General features: G+C 33.4%; 1 protein-coding gene across 2 annotated transcripts in view; it reads left to right on the top strand.

Moving 5' to 3' along the window:
* Positions 1-26,790, top strand: part of Lolal (longitudinals lacking protein-like) — a 142,114-nt gene that overhangs the window by 44,854 nt on the left and 70,470 nt on the right. The gene's annotated exons all lie outside the window — the stretch shown is intronic.

The raw sequence follows: 26,790 nt of genomic DNA, 5'->3' as shown, positions 1-26,790 counted from the left end.
TACTTGATAATTGTAAGATAATTTCGAATTATCTTTTTAACACGATGAGTTCCAATAGCATTTTGTATAAACTTGAAGAATTTTATATAAACTTGAGAAAATTAATCTAAATTTAAGACGAGTTAAGGCGAATCTCGATAAACATTATTAATTAGAAAGAAATCATTTATATATTTGATTTTTTAAGTATGTTAATTTTATTTTACAGCACTTCAAGAAATGGTTTTTTAAAATATGATTGTTTAAATTTTTATTTACATAAACATTTATTTAATTTCTAAAAGAAGACTAATATTTTATTTCTGTTGTTCATATCATATAATTCTTAATATAAATCTAATAATAATTCTTATTCATATAATAATTCTTAATATAAATAAGTAATGATAAATAAAAGTTCTTTTTTGTATATCTTTCATATAAATTGAACTATGATTTTGATCAATATTGATAGAGATATACGTTCAAGATTTTGAAATTATATAGGATTTATAGCAAATATCGGCACAATTAATCTTGCAAATTATTTAATTGGGAAAATATATTCGAATAATTATATCGATCCGAAAAAATACGTGATTTCCAAAGATGTTACGCCTCGTGCAACCAAAAGATATTCATTATATATATTTTTGTGTGTCTTTCGAGAGTTGCAATAAGGTTGATAGTGCGAGATTTAGATAATTCGAGATTGCGCGCTTTAAATCATCCTGTGCCAATCAATCGTTTTTGCGCTTTCTCGCGTGCGTCAATTGGATCGCGTTACACAATAATTATTAAGATCATTAAGATTAATGACAATCCATTTTCTTAAGCTGCGAATTTATTCTAAGAAATTCCTTAATTTTTACAAATTTTTACAAAAAAGGTTCTACAATTATTTTACTTATAATTATCTTAAAACTAATGTCGCTTAAGTTAATTATATTGTCCGCCGAACTTATCTAGCTTTGATTAATAATTCACTGTTTCTTTCTGTGTAGCCAGTTATTTTTTCAATCTGTATCAGATGCATAAGCCTTTTTATAAATTTAATATAAAAGAAAGAACCAAAATGTGTCTACGTTTAAAGGCAATGCAATTGATTTTTAGTTCTATATCTTATTACTGAAGATTACTCTTTTCATGCTTTTATGATTTTATGTAGCTCTTCTTTCTTATTTAATTATATTCTTATTTAATTATCTTCTTTCTTATTTAATTATACAAACACGTTCTTCTCTTTGTGTATTATATTGTTATGTGCCATATAATGCCATTTCTTTACTTATTATGACAATCGTAAACTTAACTGTCGCAATTGAGAGTCAAATATGTAAGTAAATAAAGAGACGATAGAGTCTATGCCTATTTTGAATGTATGTTTTTTTAGAAGGATCATGGCCTTTCTCAAAGAAAAACTTGCATAATATGCATTGCAAAGTAAACGAGAAAGCGTTTGATGATGATCTCATATGGTTCACGTTGCGATCAAAACATGTTTTTGTATTTAACAATACTTTGTATCATAAATCTAAAATCTAAAATTTCTATCGCTTCTTTTTATACAATAAGGAAAAATCAACATTTCTATTATATAGAATTATATAGGATTGACTCTTGACCAAAAGTTACATTGACGATAGGATTAAGATTCTTTAGTATATCAACAATTTTATCAGATTTCTATAAGTGTCAAAAAGATAGTACGAGATATTGTAACATGATAATGTATGCAAATTCAAACATATATACGTACACATACAAAAGACATAGATGATGTATTTATTTCTTATTGATTATCATTGCCCATTAATTCTAATATTATTTTAATAGAATAATTATAGCTTCTATTATTAATTTAAATAAATTTCTACGTAAGGTCGTAATGAACGATTTGTACTGTCATTATTTAAACGTGCATCGCGCATTATTCTATTATCTTTACATCGAGACTCGAAAGACACACAGACGAGCGAATAGTAATCGGTTTTAGATACAGACGAACGATGGATGATTCACGAGAAATCGCGAGATGTCGAGAGGCTGTGCCACTATGCAGTTTCTCATCGACGGGGTTCAACGTTCATTTCGCGCAAGGACGTAAAGCTGGCGTCGTCAACGGCGATATCAGCGACGATAAAGATGCGAAACAGTCAACGTGAAAACATTGATATTTTTTGCTACACGAGCGAGCCTAACGAGCCGCCGAACACGCGGAAAAATGATAAGACCTTGACAGCTGGCACCTAAACGAGCCCCGATAAGCGCGCGATGCCGACATGGCTTTTGCGGTATCGACGCGATCTTAACCCTGAGTCGCATAAGCATAAGCAAATGTCTCGCATAAGTAATTCTCGAAAACAGCGAGAAACAAGAAGAGCTGATTTTTTAGATCGTTAACGGTCATTTATCGATACATGAGATATTTTAAACAATTTCATTTTACATTGTAATTCGCTCACATTGCCTAAGTGCACATTTTTAAAGTGCACTTATGCGCTAAAACGCTTGTTCATGGTAATTTTGTGCAAGTATTTTAAACCTTATCGCACACACGTGTCCGTAACTATTCTCCAAATGTAACCTTTTCTTTGCCATTCGATAATAATATAAGTTCTTAAAAGTACGATTTTAAACGCTCTCTAAATGCACAAAAAATTGTTCTCATGATCATTTCGACGTAAGGTATTTGTTTTTTTTTCTCAGTATAAGTATTATAAGAATACGGAGACCCCAAGATTTAATCAAGGATCGAGAGATTCCCGATATTTATCTGAAATGTCACGGGTTCATTTTGGTCATCGTGAACTTCGCACCCGACAGTCGATGCGACGGTGCGCCAGCTAATGCGCCGGCTTCGATCCAGCGCGCACTTATTCCGCTCGAGTGACGATTCGACTCGGTAATGATTGTGCACGGCGATTACGCAACGGGGGTAGAAAGACTCGGTGTCCGCGCGCGATCGTTGAGTAAGAGACGAGGTGAAGGTGAGCGGTGGAGCCAAGAGAAGTAATAGTAGTGGTAGTAATAGTAGTAGTAATAGTAACAGTAGTGGTAGTGCGCCGGGCTCACTCACGCGGGGAGGGTAAACTCTGCAGCTGATCGCTCGGCGGGAGAATACTTAGGATCAACGACCGGAACCGCATCGTGATCTCCGCGGATCGCTAAGCGGGGCAAAAGGCAGAATTTCCCTTTCATCGCGCGAAGCGCCCGGTTCTTGTGTGCTCGCTCTCGCGGTTTGTTAGATAACGCGCGCTACTTACCTGCACGATTCTAGCGGTTACGTGCATTTACGCGGTGTTTTGCTCCACTTCATGAAAATGAGAATAGAATGAATATTTTTGTTTTAGAGTTGAGAGAGAGAGAGAGAGAGAGAGAGAGAGAGAGAAGCGATTGAAAATGAGAGGACAAGCGATGTCCAAAATCAATAATTAATGCTGAATTAATTAGTACTAGTTTTATAAGATATAGTGATCTAATTAAATAATTATTGAGATTACATATTAATTTTTATTTCTTATATAAACAGTTGAGGATATTAATCACTGAAGAAATATTAATCCGAATTTTATTTAGCTTTATCGTGCATTTATTTTTTATATGTCACATGTTATCACGTTTAGAAGATGGAACTGGGTTTGTTCGATGGAAATATATTTACTTCTTTTCTCTAAAAAACATTTTAAGCAAAAAAGAAAAACAATAAACGAAAGAGTTTTTAATAAATCGATTGAGCTGAAATAATATGCAAATGAAGATATCAATACAATGGGACACGTAATGCTTCGTGTCCACAATTGTATTTAAACGTCAAGGACAATTAAAGTGACGATGACGCGAAGTAGCTGCGTTCGATCGGCGGTAGCCACATCAGGGAATACCTCGAGATTCATGTCGAAATCCCGGTCGATGCTGACTCGTCACACCGTGCACAAGCGTATGCCTACGTCGTACAGGAGGAACACGTGGGCACGGAGTGGGCCTTATAAAAGTAGGTGTGTTAATATGCACATGGGGGGTTTTACGAGGAAACGGTAAGAACCGTAACCTACTTTGACCGGAGTAGATGCGTGCGCGACTCGATCGAGGGGTCGGAGTGCGTTCCGGAATTTGTATGGTCATCGTTTGTGCGGACAAGCATTCTTGGAATAATTGCATCGGGCACACGCAAACCGGTTAAATTCTGCCAACTTTCCATTTCAATGCGAATTGAGGACTTCTCTGGAATTCGATTTGTTTCTAATCGACACATGTCAAAAAGTTTGCTACGACAAGATTAGAAAACGTGAATTAAATTTTGAAAGAAGAGGTTAAGCAGTTTCGTTATCAGTATTTGCATACATAGTGCAGCAGAATATTCAATGATAAACTTTTTTTTTAAACAAGTAAGAGTCTCGACAAGAGCCAGCTTCTAAGAGGAAGTTGATATTGATTATCGTGAATAAACGATGTATTATGTGTTTATAATTGCATGGGTTTTGCAATTGGCTTATCGATGTTCCTTAAATTCATCAGCTTTTATTCAAAAATTTCTGCAAATTATTCGCCAATGTTGGACATAATCACCAGACGGATTCGATAGTGATGCTTTGGGTCAAGGCGTGAAGTAAAGATACAATGCAGACGTACAAAAAATGCATGATATAAGAGAATAGACGATTAATTATATTCAAACTGCAAGTTATCATACAACGCGGATAAGAATTATCGGAAACACGAGATTATCATTTTATTTTTTATCCAAAAATATACCATTGTATCTTTTGCAACCGTTTTTCCTTATGCAAATTAAGTATTAATCATTTTTAAATCATTATTCATTTTAAAACATTTATAATCATTTTTAACGTAACTTGCGATTAATTATTTATATACCAATTAGATACTTATTAACAAGAGTCATTTATTGCGTGCATGTTATACAAGAATCGATAAAGATTCCTCATTACTTTTAAAATTACATTTTTATAAAATAAGGGGAAGATAATTAGGGAAAAATAATTTCATATTAATATAAATTAAAAAAAAATGTTTAACTTCATCTGACTATTCTTAAATAAAAAGTATTTATTTTTCTATCAATAATATAACAAAAAATGATTTAGTCGCTTAAAAATTAGTTTTCTTATCATTGTATGTTAAAGGATATCGCGAAACCTAATTTAGTAAATGCTGTTCCAAGGATTGGATATCTTTATTTTCGCGTTTGCACTTTGTGGTGTGATGTAGTTTATGTCGCTTCTGACATGCCATGTCGCAGATAATACATATTGACGCACGTACGTACGTTTCTTTAACGGAAATCCCGTAAATACGAGTGTTATTGTATAATTATTGTTTGCGCACAGGATGTATTAGATTATATCACACGATTGTCGTAACGCAAAATATAATACGCATATCTACAAAAACAACAGAGCTGAACATCGAGTATCATTATCGATATATTGTCGATATATTTCACTATACAATAGAATAAACAATACATATTTAATTGCGTAACGAGAAATTGATGCAAACATGATAAGAAGTTAATTTCCTAGTTCTTATTTCTTGCATCGCATATACATTCAAGACGTTCTGACATTCATGTCAGAATGACGAATGACAGCAAATTAGATTATACCACTTGATTAAATAATTTGCTGTTCAATTCTGTCAGAAAAAAATATAATGTATCTGTAATTATATGTAAAAAAAGGCTTTTTTATCTTTTTTATTAAAATATATTTCACGTTTTACCAATCATATCTAATCAATATTTTTATTATATTAAAAAGCTACCTTTTTTTCTCTATTAATTTTATTATTTTTATATAACACGCTTGTATTTTCTATATCTTTTTTGTATATTTAAAATTAGAAGAAATTTAGTACATAGTACGTTACATAAAAAACATACTTCGATAATCGGTAATCTATTGTGATAGCATCTCGCGTTCGGAAAAATCCTAAAGCATGAGATATAGATGCCTTATTTCTCTTTTTTACTATTATCAGATTCACATTTCCGAATTCACTATAACAATAGGATGACAACAAGTAATTAAGTATCTATTAAGATTTCATCATCGAACGTCGTCAAGAAATATTGCATACGTGACGTTTGACGTCGATCCATGATAATTTCGTGGCAATAAAATACAATTGCGTGATCTCGCGGAAGAAAAGGGGTTCAAAGGCGACGAGTGTTTATCAGTCACCGGGAGTCCCGGGGTAGCGCGGGGATTGTTCGTGGGAGGCGGAAAATGGCAATAACAACGATCCAACGCGGACCCCTGCGATGCCTATCGTTCATTTCCATTGCGTCAGTAGCTTCCAATAATAACGCGGTTCCCCGGGGGTTATCGTCTCGTATTTTTGTTCTTTTTCGTTTTCTATGGCGCTCTTAATCTTCGAGATGCGCACGAGATGCCTTGTTGCGAGGACCCATTTCCCGACGAAGGCGTCGTATTGCATCGCAAGACTCTCCCCTCCGGGGATCAATCGTCGCCTCTGCGCCCCGCGTCGCGACATCCCTTCGCGAATGCCGCCGATTGCGCGCATCGATGTCCCTAGAAAGTATTCTTTAGATTGCATCAGCTATTCGTTTCAGAAAGAAGTCGCAATCGCGACTCAAATCGACGTAACGCAGTGAAATATTATGATAATACAAAGTAACAAAATATTTATTAAAAGATATTGGCAAAACGCGAAATATATTTTAATGAGATACAATTTTTTTTAACATAATTACAGATATATTATATTTTATTCTGACAGAATTGAACAGCGCGAATTATGTAATCAAGCGCTATAATTTAATTTATTATTATATTGTATTCGATGCGATTTAACACGACTCAGAATACCTTCGGTGTGTATGCGATGCAAGAAATAAAAAAGATTTGAATTTGATGCAATGTTTAAAATATTTTGATACGGCACATGCATTTTAATCGACTATAATTTTAGAAAAATTTATGCTGCAGTAAGAAAGTTTCTAGGTCAAATTGTTATGAATATATGTAATTAATGTCAATTATATTTTAGGAAACAAAACAAATTACTTTGCATCGTATTTTAATCCGTCTTGTTTCGTATTTATGCATGGCAAATCTAATGAGTGAGTCATTTACGAACAAAAAGACTGGGTGTATATCGTGGTAATATTGTTTACAATGAAAGACTGTTTGTGCCTATCATGTTATGAGATATAGAATCTTCCATAATTTCGGTCAATAAGATATCGTTTTCAATGTAATGGTAAATCTCTGTAACGAGGAACTCAACAACTGATCCCATAACAGATGAATTATAATAGTGTTCATCTGTTGAAGATATTGTGGAAAATAACTGTGTCGAATGATATTAAAATTGTTTTCGATCACATTCTTTTCCGCATGAAAAAATTGTGACAAGTTCAATGAACGAAACAAATAATTTATATTCAATAATGGGTAATTGATTATACAATAAATATGCGTGCGTGATCATTTTTAGATACATCTGCAGAAATTCAGTGAAATTTAGATAAATTTGCAAATTTACATAATTTTATTTCTGAAAATAAAACAGAAATATGATCGAGTAAATCACTTTTGACCTTTGTTCGTAACGAGCGATAGATTATGTCCAGCATAAGACAATATAATTAGCAGATATATTCTGTCGCTTCGCGCATACAGACCACGTCCTCTGACCTTCCGATGATTCCATTCGTAAAAAATATATATACAGGGTGAGTCTGATAAAACGTCCACCGTGTTTTTCTCGAAAACGGTAAGAGATAGGTAGAAGACATCCATTATGAAAATTGTAGGATAAGTAGGGGCACATACTTTGATGACCTTGAATAATCTTGAATGTCCGTTTTTCACATCAAGAATTAAAAAAAAATTTTTTTTTAATGGAAAGGGGTACTTTGTAGTCACTCTATCGATAGTACTCAATGAGCTTAATAACTTTTGTATCAGAGTTTTTTTCGAAAATTCAACCGTTATCAAGGTATCGACAAAATAAGTCAGAATGAAAATTTGGAAAAATCCAAACATGTTAAGTCGGGTGATCTCGCAGGTGATATTACAGAACCACCTCTATCTATCCATTTGTTTGTAAACACTCTGTTGAGCTCTTGTCTCTTTTTTATTTCAAAGTGAGATCATATTCACATTCCAGTTGTAATAGTGAAGGAGTTAGCCTATTTTCAACGTCCTACCACTCGAGAAAATATGATAGAAAGAATTAAATAACTATAAGAAATTAGGCTCTGTGTATTGAAATATAAACTTAAATTTAAACGGGCCATCAGAGCCAAACGCGGATGGTAGTGCGTAAGTTCAACGAGAATTAAGTTTTCGTTGAAACTTATTTGTGTGCACAGGGCACAAATTTTCTTGGTACGATACCAAGCAAATTTAAATAATTCTCAATTCGAGAAATTATTTAATTATTATCCCTCTTTTCCCCCCTGTAGTGTTGTAGGCGAGAAAAATATCGGACTGAAAGTCGCTGAATCGGGAATCGAACCCGAGTCTTTCGCTTGCCGCGCGACTGCTCTTACCACTGAGCTCAGTGGTAAGAGCAGTCGCGCGGCAAGCGAAAGACTCGGGTTCGATTCCCGATTCAGCGACTTTCAGTCCGATATTTTTCTCGCCTACAACACTACAGGGGGGAAAAGAGGGATAATAATTAAATAATTTCTCGAATTGAGAATTATTTAAATTTGCTTGGTATCGTACCAAGAAAATTTGTGCCCTGTGCACACAAATAAGTTTCAACGAAAACTTAATTCTCGTTGAACTTACGCACTACCATCCGCGTTTGGCTCTGATGGCCCGTTTAAATTTAAGAAAGAATTAAAATAATTTTTCGCGAAATAACCACACAGGAGTTAGAAGAAGTACAAGCAAGCTTTCCGCGAAGACTACAGGCATGTCTGGCTCAACGTGGTGCACATTTTGAACACTTACTACAGTAAGTGTACTACAGTAAGTACAGTTAGGAATAATAAAAAAATTTATTCCAAATTTTCATTCTGACTTATTTTGTCGATACTTTGACAACGGTTGAATTTTCGAAAAAAACTCTGATACAAAAGTTATTAAGCTCATTGAGTTTTATCGATAGAGTGACTACAAAGTACCCCTTTCCATTAAAAAAAAAAATTTTTTTAAATTCTTGATGTGAAAAACGGACATTCAAGGTTATTCAAGGTCATCAAAGTATGTGCTCCTACTTATCCTACAATTTTCATAATGGATGTCTTCCTATCTCTTACCGTTTTCGAGAAAAACACGGTGGACGTTTTATCAGACTCACCCTGTATAAGCATATAAGTTTGCATATAAGTTATATTCCATTACATCAGTTGCGCGTCTCGTTTTATTCCAGATAGTAACAAGTGCTATGTGTTAATTTTCTTCAACATATTCCTTATAAATATTGATCATAGAGAAAATATTTTGAATTATTACGATAGATAATAATTTTCTTGCATTTTATATGTGCTAATGAAGCGAGATTATCATGCGTGTATTATGTAACTGGATCAGTTGTTACGTATGCAAGCTATTGACATGCTATGAATACTTTAATGCTATGCATGACTTTACGTATATTATTGCATCTGATAATTGTCTGAGCTATCATTCATGAACTTTCGCGTTTTATATACGGTCCTCTATCAGACTTTAATTTGCTTTAGTTAATTACTTCGAAAAATGTTATGTGTTTTTGTGTAATTTTTCTTAGTTTTTACATTTAGCTTACCGTCTGACTAGAATATAAATAAGACTGTTTCTACTTTGTAAGACTATTTCTAGTGAGTAACTCGATATAATTAGTCTCGATGTGATTTAAATCAGAATTATTAAATTTATTATTTTTTTATATCGACATTTAAAAAAAAATTTACGCATTTAAGAATTAATTGTTCTTTTCGCACATTTTTTTTATATTACCTCACAATAAATCGTTTTTTTTTTCAATTTTTTCCTTGGGATCGTCGATTATTTCCTATTTCGATTATGATTTCCGAAAAGGAAATTATGAGATAAATACAACGAGCACGAGCATCGGTCATTCGGTCACTTGTAGTACATACAACTGCGCTCGCTAATATTAGCAGCGGAACATGGTAACCGCGCATTGAGCTTATTCCTGGCCTAGCAGCCAGCTGCTTGGCTAGCCAGAGTCAAGGTTACGGCATTACTAGCGACATGTCGATGTTATAGTTGTAGATATCATGCACGCTGTCGCGTACATATCGGATTGCTCTTTCTGCGAGAATCCAAACTTTATTAATCAGTAGAAACAGCTTTACTAGTAAAACGGTAGCACGTGACGGGCGATGCTTAAGAAGCTTACGCTTCCCAATAATATCAAAATATTCATTTAATTCCTCTTATCTACTATATTAAGTTTCAAAGCATAAGAAATTGCTGTGCATTAATTGCTAAAAAATAGCATTAATTAAAAAAAGTTGAGAAATTATGAAATTACATTTTATCAGTTTGTCTAGTTTCTCTTCGTGAGTTTTATTTTTTTGTACATATTTATGAGAGAACACTAATTGCGTTATGGGAGGTTGCATAGTGCATGGGAGACCCTTTTGACTCGCAATCCACTGTTTTGACGACGTCAATGTCGTCAATATCGACGACATCGATGACAACGGCCTTGGCCTTCGTTTTCGAATAAAGCACGTATGTAAGCTCGAAACGAATCGCATGCATGAATCTTGCTTCGCGAGCCAACCCACTTGGATGGAGGCGGGCTCGTATGTGATGTGTCCGCGCCTGCGGTAAAAGCGATACAGTGACGTTACGTTACATGCCCCGTTATGGAATACAGCCGTTAAGCCGGCTTGTACATACTTCGTTTATCCGTTAACTTAAGGCCAAGGTAGTGAGCACGTTACTTTCACCGATTATGTCGATCCCTCTTGACGGCCCCTTCCCGCCATCTCCTTTCTAATGTCAGCATGCCGTATTAGGCACGAATTCTGTGTTTTTGTTGGCTTTATTATTAGAAATAATCTCGCTCGGACTCCTTTATCCGATCGTCATTCAATTTAGCTATGGCTTCTCAATGATAAAATGTAAGTATTATTAAATTTGAAAAATTAAAAATACTAAATTTTCTAAATAATTGTATCTGATATTTAATTTTATGATAATTGAGAAGATATGAACGACTTTTGTTAATCAAGTTTTTAATTTTTCAAAAAATTGAATATGTTGAAAAAAATTCGATAATTATATATTTCGCTTCTAACAAAATCTATTCATTTCAAAAATATTTTTTAAGATGCATGTTTATCTTGGGTTATTTGTTAATTATGAAATCTTTGCTTGAATTTATATATAATTAAAGAGAGAATACTATATATATAATATAATATTTTATATTATTATTGACAATGTGTCTAAAAATTAGTGATATGTTAGAATTGCTATAACATATTGATTTCTTCATTTATAATGTTCATATTGGTATTGATCACGTAATGATCAACATGTGAGCACGTGAAATTTACATCGGGTATTTCCATTCAAAACAAATGCTTTGTTATTGACTAATACAATAGCGGGGTAATTCAGGTCGAATAAAAAAACTGGAATAGCACAGCAATAGCATTAATAAATTCGATGGCATCATATCCCTGTCTAATATCTTGATATAGTATTTGGAGAGTTATTTCATTATTATGTTACATTACGTTATTATTTTTCAGTTGTTATACCGTGTTTAGAAAATTGCACACAAATGAATTAATTAATAACGTGAATGATGAATTAATTAAACGCAAAATATATGTTGTAATATATTATATTGAATTTATAATTGTCTCTGTTATATATGTAATATTTTAATATAGTCAAATGTTGAAGTATGAGATGAAAAAATGTTTTCAAACATGTTTAAGAATGCTTAAAAAAGTGTTTAAAAAAGCATTGCTAATAATACATTGCTAAAAATAAAAATCACTCAGTGCTCAGTTTACCTAGAACAATTTCCGTTTCAGCAGTTGTAAAAGACTTTACTTGAGATTATTTGTTGATAACAAAAAATTTCGCATAGTGAAACAATTTACTGTTATCTGAAGACAACGTACAGGAGATTGACTGCTCTCTAAATATGTATCGATAAATATATCGTTTTTAAAACGTTGAAAAAGCTGTTTCAAGATTAAAAATTATTCTATTATCTCACAAAGATAAAATATTATACTATATTTTTTTATATTCACATAACAACTTTTCTATAGAATTATTATAGATTACAAATTTTTGAAGACAGAATTATTTTTTATTATCGAATTAGATATAGGATTAGGAATAAGTTAATAGTATTTTTTTACTAACATATATCGAATTATTGGAATATATTATATCGAAAATATAATCAATGCGTGCTCAAACAAGAGATATATTTTCATCATGATCGTGTAGCATTTCAGAAATAAACGTTAGGCACGTTACTGAAGAAGATTAATTTTTTTAATATCTTTTAATAAAATATTGTGCAAAGTATGAATCGAGCTAAACAAAAACATAGTAATTTTCTTGCAGTTTGCGGTAATGGAAATATTTCTCGTGAAAAAAAAATTTTTAAATATTAAGCATATTCTCTGTGAATTTCAAATTGAATTCTATGTGTATATGTAGTAATTCTATTTATTTAATTATTTGTGAGAGAGAAGAAGCTATTAACAAATTAATATTTTGAATTAATACTGTAAAATTATTTGAAAATTTTCAAATATTTGCAAAGCAATAGTAGTAAAGCAGAAAACCGCTGTAAAACCTTATTAGCATTGTAAAAGATAATATTATATAGTATTAGAAGTTTTATTCCAAATACAGTTTTCTTAGGGCCCAATTTAACGCTGTAACTGGCACAAAATTTCTATCTACAATTAGATTACAACACCCGCGAATTTGATGATATTACGTCAATGATGTTTAACTGACTTGGCGAAAAGTGCCACTTTTAGCATGCTGGCAAAGGACTGTTATTTATCGCACATTACCCTCGATGACGATTGTAAAATTCTATGGTACGGAGGAATGAAATCGTGGAAAAAACGTAATAGAAAGAATTTTAAACCAAGAATTTTTTCAAGCAATTCAATGTATTAAATAATCCATTGGGCGAATTTACAATGTACTAATTTTAATTCGGTTATATAGAAAGTAATATGATTTAAATCGAAGTTGTAGGAGGCGCATCAACGATGTATGATTGCGTGCCAATTGGCAGACCCTAAGTACTATTTAGAATTTAAAGTGCATTATTAATCCAGAAAGTACCTTTCTATCACGAAAAGAAGAATATCCATAATTATTAATAATGTATTATGGTTTGCTTTTCCTATAATTAAGAAAATTTAAGCATTATTTTCAGAGGCTCGTTCCAATTATGTCTTAATTAAAAATATTGATAAAAAGCAGATAAATACATATTTAAATCTTTTATTATTAAACTTGCTACGATAGTATTTGTCTCTGATCTTGTCTTCCGACTCTGACATATCAAAATTCAGATTTATTTCTATGAAAAGGAGATTCAGTTCTCGCTAAAGCATGAATTTCCTCCTCGATGAGGGCGCGTATCTATTTTTATGAGCGATAACGAGACCGTGATAACAAAAATAAAGCTCGGAGTTAAGTACGCGCGTACTCGGCGCATACATTGGTACGCACGTACATAGGTATGTGCGGACGAGAGTGAATGAGCGAAGCGCTTCGTCGGCCTCGTAATGAAAGTGAAATCGAGGGCGCCGCGCTGGAGTGCCGTGGTCGTTCGTTCGCTTCGTCGCGCTCTGCCCCGCTGACGATGCCGAGACTTCGTCGAGAAGTCACTTGGCTGACAGGAACAAACAGTTCGCACGTCGCGGTTACTGAGTAGCCCGCATGTCTGCCGGAAGTAGGTTGGCGTTGATCTCGTTACTCGATTTCGCTCGGGCGACCTCGACTTGAGAAAGGGAAAGGCACACACACGAAAACGTATGATCGTTTTTATAACCTATGTGGTGAAAATGCCTATTTTTTGTATCGTTAAATTGCATTCCGCAAGCCGTGAATGTATTATGAAAAGAGTTTCTGTATGCGGATAAAATATTACATCTTAGACACTTGACTTTAGTATATGACTAATGATATTATGACATTGTTACATAAGTTTTATAATAACAATAATATTTTTGGTTTATTTTACAATATTTTCTGCTATTTTCTAATAATAGAAAAATAGAATTTAATAATTTAAGTGATTGAATTTTTACAATATTAAGAATTCAAATTTATTAAAATTGAAATATTTATTTAAAACATTAAATAATTTTCACAATTCACTCTACATAAAGTATATTATAAAATTTTCTATTCTATAAAATGTATGTATATCATTAATATTATTATAATATCATTATAATGATATATAAAATATCATTATGATATATAGAATATATTATTATATACAGAATATATTTATGAAATGTCATTTCGAAAAATCATAAGTTAAAAAATTTGTGACTTGATTTTTAAACGCATAGATATGTAATGAATAATCTTTAATAATTAAACGTGATGAATAAACTATTAAATTAAAAAAAAATTAATTAAGAGATAATGCGTCTTCCTCTGGCTATAAGATGGTAACTGATCATCCATGACGATAGCATGAAGGAATCAATGACAGATAGAAAGTGAACATGGAATAGGACATTAATCTTATTCTCGAAGAAGAAATTTGGAATCAAACGTGACGCAGATGATAATTGCCTAGAAACAAAAATGCTGAAAATCGAGCGAATGTTGAACAAAATGGAGAGGAGGAAAGAGAGACTAGCATCGATTGTGGAAGGGAAGAGTGAAGGACGAGGGTTGACAAAGAAGAAGGGATGGAGGACTACTCGTAGCGTTGGTGCAAACTTTCACTTTTTTCACCTCTTCGCCCCTCTCTCATGGTGGTTCTTAAAAAGCGCCATGGCGGTACCAACTCGTAATTGGTCGATTTTCGTCCAGTCTCCTCGTTCATTGGGTCTCCCCTCTCACAGAATTCTCTATCTGATTCTTTCTCTGATCTCTCTTTGTCTCGCTCCTTTCTTTCAACCTCTATTTCATACCTCTCTTTCTGACCTGTGTAGTCGTTTTTACTCGTTCGTCGAGGATCCTCTCTCCTTTTCTCAGTTTATCCCCTCTAAAACGGACGATCTCCCTCTCTAGCAATTCCTCCGACACTTCTGGGCACGGCAGGAGTCCTTATGTAACTGACACCATTCCGCTAGAGTAACCGGGACAAAACGCCGCACAATATTATGGCGGGAAGAAAAACAAAGAGAACGAAAAGAGGGGCGGAAAGAGTAGCGCGAGAGATATGCTGATAACAGCCAGATATCTTGATATATGACGTGTCAAATGAATCGGTGTCGAGAAGAAGAGCACAAACTCTCGGATTTTTTCTTCTTGAGATACGAGATAATTAAAATATTAAAAATGATTTATGTTAAATGTATAAAGGAAGTAATAAAATTAGAAAGGAAAATCTTTAGAAGGAAGTAAAAAAATTAATGATTTTTGATAAAAATAAAGATATGATTGTAAGCTATACGATTCCCCCCCCATAAAAATCTTAAACATGAAAGACGTGTGTTTAAAAATATATTTGACGACTAATATTTTATTTTTCATATTTTTCCCGACAATATTTTATTTTTTTCCTCATCTCTTCATGCATTATTTTACTACTTAAATTGCAATTTAATTATTATTTAGTACCCCCAAATAATGAAAAGAATATTTCACAATAAGATAAAAATTAATGGATACCACAAACTTCATTAAAATACATCATTAAGGAATATCAATAATTAATTTATTTTAGAGGAAAACAAAAATCTCACAGACCAAATATTTATATATCTCTAACAATGTTTATTCGAGTAAATACGAGGTACATAAATATTTAGATGTTTGATTTTTAGCAGTTGCAGTCAATTGTTGCTTTAATCGTGTCCGCATTCTCAATCACGTTATCGCATTAGAATCGGCAGAGACTGGTGGACGAAAGTGCGATGCGCAAAGCGTGGCGAGTTAATTACGACAATTAGCGGCGGGTCGCGGGCCCCGCTGTCTCCCGGGCGCGTGAATCTGGAGCGGATTCGACGATCGCGACCGCTCCATTGTTGGCCGGCCGTTAAGAATTCCCGCTTTTGCAATCTTCCCAGGCCCGATCTAGTTGCGCCCGCCAATCGGCGCCTCGTAGAAGACGTCGCTCGACAAAAGTTCGCGCAACAATGAGCGACGTTGCAAATCCAACTGAGGTAGTTTGCGAAACGGCGCCATATTTCTTATAATCTGCCGTGTAGAGCATGGGAATTCTATTATTTTTTCCTCATCTTTCGCGCTCTCCATTCCCGTCCGTGCTCCCCGCCAACGATGGCGGTGGAATGATTCTGCACTTTCAAAACGTTACATTCTATAAACTTTAATCGACTTATCAAGGAATGCCTCTGTCGTGTATGATTATCTCTTTTCCATTGATTCTTAAACGAATTTTTTTCAAGCAGATCAGAGTGTTATTATTGAAAAATCGAATTTTAATCATCAATTCTTCTTAATCGACCGTCAATAACACAAATTTTCATTTGTAAAAATTTCTGCCTCTTTTTGTGAATGGAATATACAATTGTTCTTTAATATAATTCCCTGAATCTAATTATGTTCATTTCAATTCCACCATGTGCTCCGTCGTCGATATCCGTTTTACATTGTGCTAGATGCAATATTTCATATGCACGATGAATATTTCAATCGGAAAGGTTAATGATAGTGCCGTTAATTGCGCATTGCAAATCTCGATCGCGTCCTACAAACATCATATCTATCTTCGTCATCCATATATTGCTTTTTTTGGCACAGCGAAGATGAATATTTATAGATAGAACTATTAGGTAATTTCTTGTAACAATTTTATTATTTATTGAATGGTATAAAAGTGACAAATCGCTATATATATGCTAACAAGTTAAAAATAACAACAAAGTTATATTTAACGTGATATATAACCATATAGTATACATGATATTATGTAACTCAATGAATTAATTAAATTTCATTGTTCTGTAAATAACAAAAAGTGTGTTCATATTAAAACATAAGAACGCGAACATGCCATTAGATCATATCAAGCCGCTAAAACGGCTGCAAAAATGCAATGCTACAAAATTAAATTCATAATTATATCCGAGGTAAATGCTTTCCCAGCCTAAAAGAGTGTTAAAGAATCTGTCACGTCGATATGCCGTGCTATTGAAAAGAAACGCGTGCACTTTTACATGTATTGCATCGGCAATTGTGCGTTACGTGTATTTTTTTCTTTGTAATTAATCGTTATCGAAAGCGTGTTACACTTGGCGTGTAACCAAGCGATTATGACGCCGATGATGACGATGACGACGCTAAGCGACGCCGACACGACAAAGTGGGGACAAAGTGAAAGTGAGTCGGGCATTGTTTAGGAAGCCTCGTCGCCGCAGTGGCTCTCACAATCAGCAATGTCTTGCATGTCGGCATTAGTTTAGCAATGGACATCACACTCAAAATAATAAAAAATAAAAAAAAATAATAACTTGCCCAATTAAATATCTCTCGAAATAAATGTTAAAAAAATAATTCACTGATTTAATTAATTTTCTGATTAACTGATAAGACGAAGGGAAATAAAATAGTAATTATAGAAATTATTAAAGCCAAGACTTGTTTATTATGTTTGTTGATGTAATTGTTTGCGCATTTTGACAGTTTCAAAATTTCATAATTTCGAAAGAGTCTTCTTATCGATTTAATAAATTTCAATTAATCGAGCAACAGCCTATAATCATAATTGTGTTAATCGCAATCGTGGCTCGTAGACATCAGAATCACCAAATACGGGAGGCATCGACCACCACGTCCTTGGTTTCCAGCGACGCGAAAGCGCCGACCACCACATTTTTCCGTGCGCGATCAGCAGTTTGTTCGATCGCGAAAACAAACTATGGCGAAAAAAATCGCAGATGTAATATTATTGATTGGGGTATTCGAATTTGACCGAGCGTGACAGAAAATTAAGATTTCGAAAAAATATAATATTTTTGAAATATTTTATTTTCTATTCTTGAATATATGTATCTTTATATCGCTATTATAATCGACACACTAAAATATTTTTCTAGCAAAACAGAATTTTTATTTTCTTTCAATATAGACATGTGATAAATGAATAATGTATTTTTATTTTGTATCAAACTTTTGAAAATTGTTTCACATAAATTTGAATCGTTTATACGAAACACGTATTATATATACGCAGAAAATCCACGCCTCACGTGGCAAGTGTTTTCTATCGCGTATGTGTTTGATCAAATAAATGAACGACACCTGCAGTTATGTTGTCGATACATCAGTAATTTCCCATAGCGGAATATATTCTCGCGAGGATATGGCATTTCGATCGGTGTTAGAACGGTCGATGGTGCCGGTATTACCGGTATCCAGTCGCCAATGAATCGATTACGTAACTCTCACAACGGATTCACAATTTCATGATGAGATTCGCTTTCGGCGAAACGACTTTCCTTTCAATGGATCGTCGAATAACATATGCGGCAATTGCATATTTCAATTAATCTACTTTCATCTTTGACTAATACGACTAAATTGTAGCAAGGAAGAATACCAATTGAAAAAAAAGAACTTAATCTCTAAACTTGTAAACATTAACACTTTTGCAGAATGATAAATATTCTAGAGATTAAAGATATAATTTGAAATTGGAGATATAAAACGGGGAGGGAATGATATTTATTTGATGTGTAATTGGAAGCGGAAACTTATGTGATAACATAAAATTTGCATACATATATTATATAACATACACATATTATATAATACTTCAATGTTTATCACATCTGAAATTTAATGTTCGCAATGTTTATTCTGGGGCTACTTTGGTCTTTGTCTGTCTTCTTGAATCGTCAAGTGATAATTTATTCACATCTATAATATTCGCAAAGATAAAACCATCTTCGCGTAACAACGATACTGTTATAATTTATTATAAAAGAAATGTGCAATGTGAGAGGATTATCACATTATCTTTCTGTATTTCTGAGAAACGATCGATCGTTTGACGCGAGCGAGACTAAACAATAAGCGGCAAATGTTTAGAGATAGCCCCTCCTTGCAATAACCGTATACACATAACGTATAATAGTCGTGTAATAACCGATGGTGAGAAGGCAATTAAAGGCTTCGATGAGGTGCGCTTTTAGAAGCATAGAAATCGTAGGTGTGTTAGAACAGTGACGCAAGGCGACCGACGCATTTTCTATTACGCATCGGTTTACCGCGGGATATAGAGGCTACGTTGGTACGATGATTTTCTTCGGCGATTATACTTATTTCCGAACGAGAACACATGTCTACACCGACATGTCTATATATAATATCGGCGGGTAATACCCGAGAGTGTCGGATTATCTGAATCGGAGATGCACGTCCCACGCATATATAATCGCGTTTGACGCCAGGACAATTCCAAACTCTATTTCACTATCAAAGATTCTTTTCCGGCTTAAATCGTTTAATGTGCAATGATTTGCTTGTGTGGCTATTTTCTCGTGAAATTTCAATTTACAAAAAAATTGTGATTATCCACCATGAAAATAAGATTCTTTCGAGATCCGAAAATAATGACAAAATTTTTTGCACAAAAATTTTACATTAAATTTTTTAATAAATAATTTTTTTAATCCCACATTTTAAATCTTTAAATCTTCTCTAACGGTGAAAGAGATTTAGAAACAATAGCAACTTTCAGATATTTAATGAAGTGATTATTCATAGTCAATTTGTATCTTTGGATTAGGTTCGCGTATGAAAAAACACGTAGCCGCTGCTTTCTCATTATGACGGGATTTCCTTCGAGCGTAGCTTGCCCGAGGCCTTCGCCTCGCGTGCATTATGTTGTTAATTATGCAATGACATTGCTCTGACATCAGTGGGGATTCCTGTTAATTTTCCTCAAGAATTTCCATGAGAATATCCCGAGCGTGTTGTGATTTTTTTTGCTCGTTGATCAGTGTCATCCTTATAACTACGAAGAGGCCAGTGAAAAATTACTTGAAAATTACTTTTTACAACATAAAGTATGTGTTTATATATGGATATAAAAATAATTTAAATTTTACGTTTTAATTAACATCTCGTATATGTTTCTCAATTTTTTCATTAATTACTTCTATAAATTTTATATAATCCTGACAGATTTTTATCTTAACTTTACTATTCTCTTCATTCATCTTATAAAATTAATATGATCAACTACACACTAATTATTAAATATTAATTAACTTAAATAAAATCTGAAATTATTTAAAGTCTTTGAAGACAATAGATGACATTTAATTTTTGAATATTTTGACGTCATTCTTATGAGGTGTTTATGCCATTCATCAAAAGACAATATCCATCAAAAGACAATATTGATACCGCCTTCGGCAATAGACGTTGATGACGCGCCATCGACCGGTTCCAGTCATCTGGCGATAAAAATAGCATCACGGAACTTAATCGTATTCGCGCATTTAATCATCGAATCATCATATCATATAAAATCACTGTTTCTCGCAGCCGAGCAAAATATCATTTTAGCAAGTGTGATGTCCAATTGCAACAACAATTGGATAAGTATACAGATTCTTGAAATAGATCATCAAATTTTACGAGCGTATTATATTCATTGAAGATCAAGGGGTCATAATTTAAAAACTCTTCTACTCCAAGTTATAAACACTTTTTGTTCGCAATGAACTCTAGAAGAATATTATCAAAGAGAACTCTATAAGAATACTGTGAAAGTTTAGCGACATATTTCAGGGATACCGTGCATAGTACCTATAAGAAAAAAGTCAATATCAAAAGTCAATAAAGTGTTTTCATATCTTTTGGAATATTCATTAAGTCAAACAATGCGATAAAAAACAGACCTTAAGAAAATTAAAATAAAATTTGTGAATTATAAAATAGATATAATTACTAGTTATTAATTTTACTAGTTGTTATATTTATACTTTTGGCATTAATTAACTTCTAACAAGACAAAGACAATGATTTTTTTGGAAATTATATATAAATATTATATTAATTATTTTTCTATCTTTATTGTTGTATGCATTGAATTGCATACAAATAATAATTTCTTCAATTATTATTTATTTTGGACGCTATTATAAATTGAATCGTATATTTATATTATAGATTAATATGATAGTTTTAATTTCTATTTATTGTATGCAAGTATTTGTTTCTTTTTCATGTGCATGGTATTTTTCAGAAATAAGGGAGGTTAATCTTATTTCAAGTGTTTTGGTCAAGTCAATATAAAATATCTACAGTCAATATAAGATCATACAGTCGATAATAGAAATATCCAGTCAAGTGTTAGACCATAAGAACACAACATGAAGCAACAATATATGTATAAGTATAATATACATAAGTATAAGTATAAGTATAATATACATAAGTATATAATCCGAATAAGTACTATTTGTATCTAACGAAGAAATAGCGCTTCATAATCATATTAACTGCGTTGATAGAGCGACGATAACGAGGATGAGCTTAACTGTGGGTTAGGTCGTTACCCGTGACCTCTTAGCGAGCTGGTATCATTCCACGTGCGGAGACGACATTCGGTTGAACTATTCAAGGATTCCCGGCCGTCCTATATGGCGATATTTGATAGCATTTATTAGCGATATCAGACGAGATGGATTCGATACTGCACGCGATAAAATATGCATCAGTTATGAATTATAATTGTTACAGTGTAAAGAGATTTCATTAAACTTCGGCTAACTTATAACTTACCTGCATTTGTGCGACAACACGTGCGATTAATTTATTTAAAATCAACCATTATAATGACTAATGTTGTTTGAAAATTATATAAGCTGAAGAGATATACAATATATTCGCAATATAATTTAATCAAAGCGTATCTCATTATTTTATCTGCTACCTCTTAGCATAATTGATATCACATTGTACTATATAATTGCTAGTTTGAAAAAATGTTAAGTATTGTTTATTCACATTCATGTACGAGGAATCTTTGTCAGAATATGTTTCAGTTTTTGCGATTTTATTCTGTAAATAATCTGAAAAAAATTGTATAAAAATAGTCTTATATGTACAAACATAATTTCATGTATTATTATTATAATTAATATAAATACTATTTGATTGATAATCCTGTGAAGGAGATCGAATACTTTCTCTAATTTTATTTAAATATATTGATAAAATTATTGAAGTCCAATAATATATATATATATATATATATATATATATATATATATATATATATTTAAACAGCCACTTCAAATAAATGATATTGTATAGATACGGTTTGTCTCGTTGTCTGCTGCTCAGTTTAGCGGGAGACAACAATGAGTCTTCTTCTTTATCAAAGATATGGAGATTAGATACGCAGAGATTTAGAATCCTAGGATCATTTTAAGCTTATCAGATATAAGCCTATAAGGTGGAAAGATTTCCAGACCGTCTTTTGATAAAAATTCAATTTCGATCATCATCGTATATTCTAAACAATGCCTATTCGGATTCTTCCGGTAACTGCGATACAAGAGTCATGTGTTCGCTTCTAGGAGGGTCAACGACCGCGACCGACCAGCTAGGAATTCGGTGCAGGTGAGGTCCAATAGGAGGAACCGCCTCCTCGCTGTGTCGGCAAAGGTCCGCAAGGGGAAGATCATGTCTGCTCGTTTGCTTGTCCTGCTGTGTACTCTTTGCGGGCCAACGACCCGTCGCGCCTGCACTTGTACGAGATGCTCTTCCTCTTCCGTCAACTGCGCTACGTGCGCAACTCGCATGATTTTTTCTTTTTGTTAGCTTGTTTGACCGGTCCGTTTCGTTCTACGAATGTATTCGCATAAAGTAGGTCGAATAGAACAATCATCTCTGATGTAACTTCAGATAAAGAAGAGTTTACGACTTTTGACAGGTTGGTGACATTTACGAGGTACGTGCTACCTATTAGCCATTCCACATATAATTTTTCATATATATTTTTAAGAAATTTTACAGCAAGATGAGATGCGAATTATTTTTTCGATAAATTGGAGGCATTTTTCGCATGAGAGTAAATGAATGTCACTTTACTGTCAATTTTACTTCTTTGTTTGCATTTTAAATTGATCGTAACAATTATATCTGTGTAGCAAACACGTGTAGGGAACGTTTGTCGAGAAACATAATTCTTAGCACGATTGTATGGAGTAAGATGATAAATATTGCGGGTTAGAAATCGAAGTGAGGATAGTGCTCCTTCGGCATCCTTTGTGATGCCTTTGTTCGTGGATTCCCGTGGCGAGCCGGACAAACTTTCGACCGAAGAAAATAGGGAAAGGGTCGACGGCCCTATTTCGCTCGAAGTCAAATATCCCAAAAGAGCCGAGCCGCTTCCGCCTCTCATTTCGTGAGAAAAAAAAGATATGAAATAACACGGTACAGGTAGGAACCCTAATCAAAAGGAGGATTTGGGGCTGGCGGATGCCTCAGTTTTCGTACAGCCGTTTTGGGTTTTGTTGGGCGCTTGCCAATTTGAGTCCGGCATAAATAAACTCGTGTCCGTGTGGGTGAGATTCGCGCACGCGCGCGTCTTGGCGAACGGAACGTCTCCTTAAGGTCAGACGCGCGCACGAAACGTACCTCGAGGATTAAGCTGGTTTCTTTTTTTTTTTATTAATGCCGGATCTAATTCTCAATCGTACGAGAAGATCGGTCATCTATCTTCGTGGAAGGCGACGTGGATGGAGCCGAAAAAAATGCGGAAGTGCGTACGCTGTACAGTATGATGATTATTTATAGCACCCAAGCGATAAAATAACTATATATCTGTCGTTTGGCTCGTGAAAACGTGCACATCTCGTATTGCGTCTTTCAAATTTGAGATTGATATCGATGATACTTTGCGATAAAAATGGGTATGGAATGCTTGCAAGCTCAAGGCATTATACATTTCGCCACAATAGAATTAATTAGACACAATTGATATATAGGTAATACCTATATATTTTCATGAAAACAGGCATTTTTTAAATAAATGTATTATTTTGTTAGATTTTTGTATTAGATTTTTATATACTGCGGAATTTAAAATATTTTAGAAATGTTATATTTTCTATTAATATATTTTCTATTAATATATTTTCTATTAATTTCTCTAGACTAAAATTTGTTTCCTCTGCCTTACAGATTAATTCAAAAATATATTTACAAATTAGATGAATTGTTTTCTAACGAGCTATTTAAATTGTAACAAAGCCAGAATTAATCTATTTTGTAGAAGAAAATACATGCTTATATCTTCCATATACAATAATTCTAGAAAATTCGAATTCAGATAAAACGCATTGTGTTTTTGCTTGCATAAAGTTTTTTAAAATATATAGATGGAAAAGAACATAGACATTTGAATAATATATATTTAAATTTTTCTAAATAGAAAATAAAAATTTCGATAGATAAAATAAAATCGATAGTTTTCTAAATTGTTAATAGACTGATATATATTATTAATCTATGAAATAGTTTTTGTTGAAAATCTCCTATTAAGAGAGTATCTGTTTCACAATTTTTTCAATTCTAGCTGTTTTGCATGGTGTGTCTGACCTATGATAACACACGAGAGATTTTATACACAAGTGGAGGAGGAAGAAAATAAAGACAACGTTGGAATTTGTGCACATATCGTTTATTTTCGCGTCTAAACATAGATTGATCGAATAAAAAAAATAACCGCGTATACGTTTTTAACATGCAAATATTTTTCGTCCATTATTTAGAATTTTCTTTATGTCGATAATATATTTAATTTCCACAATAAAAGAGTATAAAGTTTTATAATGTGTTAAAGAGACTAAATGAAATAAATTTGAAATATAAGCGAGAGAATAAATCACTAAAGTTTGGTATTTTTTTCTTTAGCAATAAAACAGTGGTTATTTTATAGTATACTATTTTTTAAATATAGAAATTATTCGTGAAAATTGCAAACAAAACTATAAATAAAAATATGATGAGTTTCAGTGCCTATAAATTTTTCTCGTTAGACTTGACAATTATGTGATGACAATCATATTTCAAGAAGGATTTTTAAAAGATTAACTCTCCGTTTCATATAAAGTATTTTTAGAAAGTGATCTTCAATGTCTATATTACATTTTGACAATTAATATCATAGTTTATATAATCTATCTATCACTTATCTATCCGTTTCAATATCTTTACGTGACGGAAACAAATGTTTACAGTTTCGATGCTCGTCAAGTGTATACCAATATATCAGCAACCGCTTGAGATCTGACAATGCATTCGCATGCGCTTAATGGATGCTAAATATAAATGCATCGGCCGACGTATAAGCAACGCATACGAATGTATATTTGCACAAACGTGGCGCCTCTCTAGACGCTGTTCTAGAACTTAGACGATGATCGTGTCGCCCACACTGCAACTTGATTGTAATACACAGAGTGGAGCATTTAAATGGAATCACTTAGTTCCGCTGCGAGAATGATAATTTATTCGAAACAAGTATATATGATCTAACAATGGCTCTCAATATGAGTGTGATCAATTCTCTTTCATCGGGTTTTTTATTTCAATACTAAAACTTTTATTTTAATATTAAAATTCGTTGCTGTAACGCGCTCGTAATTAATATGATTTTCAAAATAAAAAAATGCTCGCAGATTAAACTTTACAGAGTTATAGAAAGAAATATGTTTCTTCAAAGATTTTTTATAAAATTACGATTAAATTATATACATTAAATTATAAATTAAAAATATAAACAGCATTTGTGTAATTTTCCATACATGAAACATACATGCATATTTTTCTCTATACATAGTATTAAATCATATATAAATTAAATTTAATGAATAAAGAGAACTTGAATTGATGTACAACTCATGTACGTAAAGGCCAAGTAGGATTTTATCTAAGCGCGTTCAATGAACGTAATCACGTAACACGCGTTGGTCGGCGCCGCCGATTGCGTTAACTCTCCGTCGAGATGCAGACTGGCGGATTTGCCGAGCTTTTGTCTCACCGGTAAATTGTAAAGTCTATCGATTGCGAAAAGTCCGCTTGCCCAACTGTCCCTGCTCCGACTGACAGACTGATTGACTGTACTGCTGATTGGGGGTACTAGCTTGTCCATTCGACGTAGGCCGTGCATACACACGTATATATAAGCTAGGCAAGGTCAGGGTTTCGCGAAACAGCTGTTAGGCTTAATCCAACCCACATACGCGTGCGAAATAAACTTGCATTCCTGCTCGCTCACGAATACTGTTTCCGCGCTTGTCGATCCTGTCGCGTGGTCCGATACCCTCTAGCTATCGCACTCTCTTACCTATTGTGAACGTAAAGGCGAATTCGTGCTCTCTCGGTTTGCTATTTGTAATCAACGGCGATGAATCATTCGCGATGAGAGAAAGGCGAATGTCGTAAACCGAGCATCCACGTTAAACAATAGAGGAAGTCGAACCATTTCCCATTTTTGCTCAGTCTGAATTATTGCTTCAAAGATAAATGTATAGAGTGCATCATTATAATCAATTATGGAATACATATATCGTAGATTCTTTAGCTTCGACCTTTGAAGAAGATACGAACGTTAAGATTCGTCTTATCAAAACGTTTTCGTTTATCATTACGTTCCCAAGTTTCAAGTTTGATACGA

This window comes from Camponotus vicinus, unplaced genomic scaffold (assembly GCF_025532165.1).
Source record: "Camponotus vicinus isolate PSW18456_S1 unplaced genomic scaffold, iyCamVici1.0 SCAF_8, whole genome shotgun sequence".
Taxonomy (NCBI): Eukaryota; Metazoa; Arthropoda; class Insecta; order Hymenoptera; family Formicidae; genus Camponotus; species Camponotus vicinus.
The sequence above is the reverse complement of the archived record's forward strand: the minus strand, read 5'-3'. Positions and strand labels throughout refer to the sequence as shown.